The 9,316-nt window shown below is 31.1% G+C and overlaps 1 long non-coding RNA gene across 1 annotated transcript in view; it reads left to right on the top strand.

Moving 5' to 3' along the window:
* The window catches only part of LOC110268730, a 19,710-nt gene extending 14,263 nt beyond the window's left edge, over window positions 1–5,447 (top strand). Inside the window, exon 3 of the long non-coding RNA XR_002357145.1 lies at window positions 5,368–5,447. This is a non-coding gene — a long non-coding RNA (uncharacterized LOC110268730). The remainder of the gene's footprint in view (window positions 1–5,367) is intronic.

Below are 9,316 nucleotides of genomic sequence, written 5' to 3'. Positions count from 1 at the left end.
ATAGGAATGGAAAAAAATTAATTATGAAAATAATAGTATTTAATTATCTAAAAGTTATATGAGTTATACGCTCGTACAACATAATCAATTGGGCACATATAGTCAAAAACAATAAAATCAAATAACAACCAATAATACAACAGATCATGTGAAAATCAAGCCCAACAGGTTTAAGGATAGCTAAAACATACACACACATCCAAGTTAACAATTTAAAAGTGTTAAAATTAAGCTCATTAAATCCAATAAAAGATAGTAACTCAATCTCAAAATTAAACGTAAATGAAGCAAAAATATAACATCTCTCTTACCTAATACCCAATTATCTATCTCATTTTTATTAGTTCTAATACTTATAATATGAAATGAGATTATTTTCTTAGATTCAAATTGGTTATAAACATCAAATATTAATAAATTTATAGATCAATTACTAATGCCTAATACGCTGCAATAACTTAACTCAATCAACTTTAAACCAATAAAAACTGATATCAAGTAAAATGTCACCTCATAAAAATGCTTCCACAATACATGTTTCAGATGCCAAAAATACATAAACAAAAGGTGAAATAAAAAAGAAACACAATAACATTTCATCTAATCTACATCTGACACATGCATCTCTGAATCCCAGACCTACAGAACTTATCCAATGTAATTCCTGAATTGTGAAAAATAATATACTAAATTCTTTTAGGAAATATAAACAAAAAATAGTGAACATTCCATACACACGAACTAACCTTTTAATATTGGAACAAAACAAAGTTAGAAAAAATCAAAATGAGCGAAGCCAAAAAGCAAATCCTAAAAGCTAATCTTTAAAAAATAAACAGAACCGGCGAAACTTGAACTTACCTACAAAAAGTGATCCAGACTAAAATCCTTCGCCGTAAAACAAATGACTCTTAAGTTGTTGTCCTCCTCCATACTCTGCACTTCATAATTTTAAAACCTGTATTTTGTCCAGTGATTAAAAAATTTTTGAACGTAAATTCTCATTTTCTTGAGTAGCAATAGGCATTTTAATAAAAGAGAAAGTATTAAAATCAAAAGAAAACCAAAACACAGGATGTTCTTTGATACTTTTGTTTGGACAAGTGGAGTATCAAATTAAATCCATTTAGAGTAACCAAATAAGAAAAATCTTGATCTCAGGTTTCGAAACCACAAAAATTCATCCAACTTCCCCTCTTGTTCTTTTTTGCTAGGGAGACCAAAAAGCAAAGTAATAAAATAAATTTCATATCAGATTAAAAAAAGTGAAAGACTATAAATTTGATGGACAAAAAATATTAAACCAGTTAGAATCAAAATTTACAGAAGACAGTATATAAATTACTTAAACTCTTTGATTTGGACATTAAGAAGGGTTATTAAATAATTACTACTAACATGCATGCAAGAAATAGCCTGGGAAATCTTCTAAGCAAAGAAATCAAATAAATTTTATATCAAAAAATACTTTAAACACCAAAGAAAAATAAAAAAGAAAAAAGAAGCAATAACTAAGTTCAAACAGAACGAAAAAATTAAATCCAAAAATATTAGCAAAGAAACATATGAATTAATAAGAATAGTAAGTTCAAATTACACTAACCAATACAACCTATCCCTTTACAAAGATACTTATCAATGGCGAAATTAAAACAAAAGCAAATGAACTAACCTTCAATTTCTCATGAGTTTCATTCATAAAATTTTCCAGCATTCCTTTATTTGGTGAGTATTGTTTATATAACTGAAATATGATCAAGTAATAATCATGTGTTTTAGATTGAATGCTAATTTATAGAAAATAGTAACAAAAGAGTAAGAATAATATCACTTTTTTAGATTAAATAATGTTAGTGCATTGTTTCTTTTATATGATTGAATTCATTTGTTTAGCTTAAGATTTTAGAATACTAAAATTTAATCAATATAGCAATTAAAAAGTAGCAGAAATACTTACATCAAATGCCTTAGACTCCAATTATTCTATAAATTATATATATTATATAAGAGTATTTATACATTTTCAATGAAGCATATTTGGCACCAGTTGCTAAGATATTCATGTGCAAATGGTATGGAAGCACAAAGAAATTGGTATTCAATACTACATACACAAATTGTCATTTATTTACTATCATACTAAATGGTATGGTCCATTTAGTTCCTACACAAATAGTTTCTTCCTTCCTATGATAATTCAACACCCACTTGAGATAAATATAGAAATATGTATTAATTTTTAGGAGGCATCCTAATAGAATAAAGAAAAAATGAAAATAGCAAAGTTGAATCCTAAGATGATAATCATACAACATCACATGCCAACTCCTTTGTATGGACGATAATATAGAAATGCATCTTTCAAACCAATAATTACTTCCCTAACACTTTGCTACTGAATTGTCCTTCATGTTACAACCCAATCAAGTACCAATTTATGTTTTGGATACTGTTCAATTATGTAACTAATGAAAAATGCGATGGCCATAGAAAAACTAATAAGGATAGCGTTCTTTAGAATCTTACTCCTTTTCTTTCAACCTCACATCTCATAACAATAGAACCCTGGCTTATCAAACACAAATTCTAAAATCATAGAATCAAATAATAAAACCTGTTCTTGATCACTGTTTTTTCTTTTGGAAAAAGGAAGGATGAAGAATTAAATGATTCCATGGAGAGGAGCTTATATTAACATTAGATATGGTAATCATGTTCAAGAATGGATGTTTAGACACAAATGTTTTTCACTCATCTTGATCAATCATTCCATCACCTTTTGTATTAGCATCACTAAAGGTGCCTAGAGTGAAATATATACAATTTTAGAAACATTAATTTCAAAGAGCACTTGAAAGATAGTAATTAACGGAAGAAATCTTAAGAACCTTATTCAGATGCAAAACAAAAAAAAAAAAAAAAAGAGAGAGGAAGTAATAACTTTAAAGAACAATCACATAACATATATTAATCATGCAACAGAGAACATCCTTATACCGAAATTTTTTTCACATTAAGAGAGAGCATTAAGAGAAAATAGATGGAGCAGGATCCCTTCTACAAAAAGTTTTTCACTCAACAATAAATAGAAGCAAGAAGCATCCTTATGACGTCTTAGGCGAACCTTACAATCTTAAAAGATGTCAATTTGTTTTTCATTTTTCTATTACAAAAGCTTGAAAACAGAAATGCTGAAAAATTAATTGAGAATGTTGTCATTTGTATAATAGTTAACATCTTTAAAATAACATCTCTTTTATTCTTTGCTGTGCCATTTTCATTTCTCCATCAGTTTGAAATGGAAAACAATGAAATTTGTATAGTTTTGCTATTTTAAAATAGTTATTAAAAAACAAAAGTGGCTACTAATGAAAATATGCTTAGATTACCATGCATGTGTCAAGCTGCCATATTGGTGGCAATGTTTACAATTACAAATCCCTTCAAAAAAAAGATCTTTCTTAGGGAAAGCAAAGGTAATAAAAGCTTATCCACTCTAAAGTCTTAAGAGGCAAGAAGAAGGACCATGTTTTGTTAAAAACAAAAAAAGGTATAACAAATGGCCATGTTTTGTTGACTTTGTTTTAAGCACATATTTTGACATCTCTCTTATCTGAACATTCCTAAGCTGTAAGTTTGTTAAAACTCAAAAAATGACTGGACTAAGAGTAGTATCTATAAATTCATATAGAAAATATTATCTTTAGAAGCAAATAACCTTAAAGAAAAGCATGTAATAAAGTTATATAAGCTGAGCGAGAATAAAAGCCTTGATGACTTCTTGAGATGCAATTTCACCAACCAAAGCAGCCATATCATGAAGCTCTGTATATCCTGATCTGTTGTAGTGCAAAATAATCATCATAATATACAAAGTTTGATATTGAATAAATGGCAACTAACCAAGCACCTCAAAAGCAACCAAAAAATAGTCCATGTATTCAGTCAAATTTCAACATCAATATATTCAAACTGATTTTACATAAAAATTTGTTCATGCTAACTATATTATTTGTTCCAATCTGGTCAATTATGTCCTCCTCGAATGCAAACCAATTAAAGTGTGTAATCATATTACTGTCCAAACATTAAATAAATAAAATATAAAATAAGATATTATACCCACTTTAAAATTTTGCATCATAGTGATAAGCTTCACAAAAGAAATTGTTTGTCCTCCTCTATCAAGCATTTTTTGTATAACTTGTAAATATTTTGAATACAGTAAATATTATGACTTGTAAAATTATTAGCATGTTCATATTATTTGTATAAAGATATGTATGCATAAGCTATGACCATGGTCAAATTAAGCATACCAAAGCTAGTTCCCTCAATGATTATAGAGCTGTTTGCATCCTTTTCAAAATGTTCAAAGGCACACCGTGCATGTTGCTCCCACTGGTCAAGTAATAACAGCAAAACTCATCAAAATCTATCCTCATATATTGCAATGTATTAAGCTGCAACTCAAATTCATTTTAATCAGCGAGCCCTATTGGTGCACATGCTATTCATATAATTTATGGATGCATTGGTACAGTTAAATCATAGAACTTACTAATCCAAGGAAGTCAGGAATGTGTGACTCCTTCATAGCATCTATTCATAGTATTGAAAGCTCCTCTGCTGATGACTTCTTTATAATATTACAAATGCAAAAAGGATTATTAGCTTGGTGCACCACTGAGATACTTCTTTATTTGTCTTCGAAAAAGCAAAAGTAAAAATACAAAGAATAAAAACACCAAATCAAATAACTGCATTACCTCGTCTTTGAGTATGTGAATTGTTAACAGAACCTGTGCTACTACAAAAAACAAAGAGAATAATGTAGGTTACAATATCATTTATGAAATGAAGCTTTTTCAATTTGCCTGGGTTTATATAGAATTTAAGTAAAATTTACATCCCTAAAATACTACTGCTCCAGTATTATAATGCAAGATTGAGGAGAAGAAAAGATTGGAAAAAACTGATAACAACGAAATAATTTTAAGCAATAAGTAACTATTTTTCATAGTATTGAAAGCTCCTCTGCTGATGACTTCTTTATAATATTACAAATGCAAAAAGGATTATTAGCTTGGTGCACCACTGAGATACTTCTTTATTTGTCTTCGAAAAAGCAAAAGTAAAAATACAAAGAATAAAAACACCAAATCAAATAACTGCATTACCTCGTCTTTGAGTATGTGAATTGTTAACAGAACCTGTGCTACTACAAAAAACAAAGAGAATAATGTAGGTTACAATATCATTTATGAAATGAAGCTTTTTCAATTTGCCTGGGTTTATATAGAATTTAAGTAAAATTTACATCCCTAAAATACTACTGCTCCAGTATTATAATGCAAGATTGAGGAGAAGAAAAGATTGGAAAAAACTGATAACAACGAAATAATTTTAAGCTATAAGTAAATAGTTGGACAGAATCTAAATTAGTAGCATTAGTAGCACTGTTTTTGCCTTTGAAACTTAAATTGTGCTACTCAAAAATGGTAACTTACATTAGAGATTACACCCCAAATCAGTGTTTCCAAAAAGGTCCAAAATCTTTAACTGGTCATACCTACACACTAGAAACATAAAAAGATTAGTGAAAAACATTGAGCAAAGAAACTTAACCAATCTCACCGTATTTAAGCTTGAAGTCATTTGGGGTGGAGTGTGCCACTGCACGACTTGGCCTTTGTAAACCCCGTAAAATTAACAAATAATTAATTAATAAATTAACTTTTAATAAAAGAAATTAAAAATATGAATTTTATAGTAAAATAGGATAGAGCTAATTAAAATAAGAATTTTGACACTAATTTTAAAGAATTTGGTCTAAGATTGGACCAAACGAATCGAATCAAGTGAACCGGGCCCAAAATGGGCTCAAGGCCCAATCCAACCCATCACACTTAAACAAAACACAGTTTCCCTTCCCCTTCTCCCCTCATTCACGCTGCACATTGTTAGAGAAGAGAAGAAGAAAAACAAAACCCTAACATCACCTTCCAACTTCCATATCTCCTCACTCCGAGCTCCGATCGCCGCACCGTTTGCGGTCACGCGATCACCGCGTCGAGCTCTACGAATCTATCGAAATAATTTTATAGGTAAGCTTCACTCTCACTCCAGTTTCTCTACCCCTTGAATTTCAAAATTTGGTGAGTATCTATATTGAAATTTTGTTGATTTTGGTATTCTAGGTTCGATTTAGCTTGCGGAACATATTGGGTTTGGTTCGTTTGGTCCGTGGGTATGGTAAGGATTATTAACCCTAGTGAATTCATTGAATTAGTGTGTGGTTATTGAATTTTGTATATGGATATGTGAAAAATGTGAACTTAAGTGTATATACATATATTGGAACTTGATTTTGGGCATTGGAGGCTTGGTGGAGGATTAGTGTCAATGCTTTGGTGATTTTGGACTTGTGGGGCTGTTTTTGGCTTTGGTGATTTGCCTTGGACAATATGTGAAAATCGGCCAAGGTATAGTTTAGGTTTTACGTATTTAATATATAATATTCTGTGAAAACTTAGGTTAGAGGACTATAGGATAGGTTGGAATGTATGTGTATATATTTGTTGCTTAGTACCTTGTTGAGAAGTATGTTTTGGTTTGGTGCTTGTTGCTGTGTTGGTGTGCTTTGGTATGTGGCTGAGCTGAATGCTGGTATAGAGGCTTGGTTTGAGATTGGTTTTAATGAAATTGAGGTTTGAAGTTTTTTTTGTGTAAAACTGATTTTTGGCCGACTTTGACGAGCCATAACTTGGCTTCCAGACCTCCCAAATGGTTTCAAACTTATTTCATATGAAAATTGGGTCCGTGAAGTCTACGCCGTTTGAAGAACAGATGAAAAATATTTTAAAACAAAAAAGGTATGCGCGTCGGAAGTTCGGAGGGCAAAACTGAAAATTCTGCAGCATTCGGCATTTTACTGATTCTGCACAGAGCGACCACTGTACGCGACACGATCAAACTCTTTGGATTTGTCTATTTGTCTGTCTATGCAAATTTACCGGAGATGAAGGAACGGAAGAAAGGTGGAAAGATTTGGTGTTAAGATTTGGTGCCTCTTAGAGGCTTTATGGAGAACTAGGGTTTTTAAACATGTATCTTTGGGTTAAAGGTTGTATATTTTGTATATAAATATTCTCTGACCAGCTTTAGCTTTGCAGATTGAGTCGGAGGCTTGTTATCTTGTTTTCTTGACCTTCTAATCATGTTTTCTGTTTATTTGTGCTTATAAACTTTAGTTTTCTTCGCACGCAAGTAATCCTTAATTCTGAGTGTTGCGCTTTTTATTTTGCGATTTTGCTTTATCCGTTTTTCAAAGGCTCCTCGTATATTGTATCATTTTCAATATTATTATGTATATATTTTATTTTTAAAGGTCGTAATACCACACCACCTCTGTTTTACGGTTTAAGCATAAAGCTTTGTGTGGTAGGGAGTTACAGCCTTTCCTGGGCAAAGCGGTTCGAATCAGAACAGTGGGGATTGGGTCGTCGTTCTACATACTTCGTGTGCGTCGCCGTCGCACTTCGCATCACTCTCTCTAGCGCCGATTCCTCACCATCGATCAATCATGTGTATGAGTATCCTTTATAATTTCCAATTTTTAGTTTATTAAAAACCGAGTCACAGGCCAGCTTGATGGAAACCTGAAGCTTATATCACCAAAACAAAAAAGAAGAAAATCAAACAAAATCATTGACAATGTGAGAAAATCTCTTAACGCTAGTATAAACTTCGTTAACATTTTTCTCAAGACGCTGTATTTCAATAATTATAAAAAAAAAATCTAAAAAAAATAAATCAAACAACAAAAAAAGTGTGTAATGGAGAGAACCAACCATCCTTCATTTCCAACAACCGCCGGGAAAGGAACGGCTGCGACGCCGTTCTGCGGTGGACGCAGTTCTACGGATCCAACAGCAGCGATGGCCTCCATTACCACCGTCGCCTCATTCCTCTTCCTTTCTCTGTGGATTTAGCCTCCTTCTTTGTGACCATTGCCCTTGTCGCCACCCTCTTCTCCTTCTTCCGTCGTGCTTTCTTCCTTCACCGTCGTGTTTTCTTCTTTTCTGCAATGTCGCCGGAGCAAGTCTTTCCCTTCCGGCGCCAACTACTCCCCCTTCCAATACTTGCAGCTTTGTCTCTCATCTTCTCTTATCGTCAAAAAAATTTGTTGACATCTCATTTTTTAAATTTTCGTACGACAAATGAGAACAAACTAAGATATATAAGAAGCTAAGAGCACAGTTGGAACAAAATAGATTTAAATTTGAATTTGATTCAAATTCCCGCCCCATTGCTTTGCGCTGGGATGCAGTACTCTTGTGATTCATGGTGTTTTGTGACACTTGTCATGCAATTAGGATAAACACTTGTCGAGCATAGGATTTATCGATCAAAGACCATCTACTACATTCTTATTATATAATAGATAGATAGATAATAGATAGATAGATAATATAATATTATAATATTTATTTTATATTTAATAATTCATATCATCATCCATTATAAGCATTTTTCTATTTAAATAAAATGAATACTTTACTTTATTCACCAATTTATTTAAAATGGAAGCAAATTACGCATTTACGTATATTACTCATTTTTGCATATTGAGCCAGCAAAAATGGATTAAAGTAAATTCCATTTATTTTCACTGTCAATAAAAACAAAATATACTAAAATATTTTTTGACACATAAAAGATAATAGTATGAATTATTTTTCATTTACGCAGCCATTCTGAACGAAAATACATCAACAGAAATACAGAATTTATATCAAATTTAGTCATTTACTTAAAAATAATTGAGCTCTCTAATCAAAGACAAAATATTTAGAAACATACATGAACAAAAATACATATACAGAATCGATATTGTGCCGTGTTATCATTGTGGCTGAAAGCAACTAGAAGCCTCCCCCATCTCCAATAAAAGATATTATTGAAGCCAGGGACGGATCCAGAAATGATATTATGAGGGGGCCAATAACACATATAATATTAAAAATTATGTAAAAAAAATTATATAATATAAGATGTATTATAAAAATATACGGATAGATAATATATTTTAAAGTAAAAAAAATATGTGTATACTTTTTACTAACAAAGTGGTCGATTCTTCGTATCATAAAATTCACCGATAATAGAATTTGTGTCAAAATTTTCAACAATTTTCTTTTCAATATAATTAAAAGACAATTAGCAAGAAATTCATCTTTTATTTTGTTTCTAAGTTATTTTTCACAATATTCATAATTGAAAAAGATCTCTTAATTGTAGCAGTTGAAACAGA

This window comes from Arachis ipaensis, chromosome B02 (genome assembly GCF_000816755.2).
Source record: "Arachis ipaensis cultivar K30076 chromosome B02, Araip1.1, whole genome shotgun sequence".
Classification (NCBI taxonomy): domain Eukaryota; kingdom Viridiplantae; phylum Streptophyta; class Magnoliopsida; order Fabales; family Fabaceae; genus Arachis; species Arachis ipaensis.
Note: the sequence above shows the minus strand (reverse complement) of the source record. Positions and strands in the feature narration are given on the sequence as shown.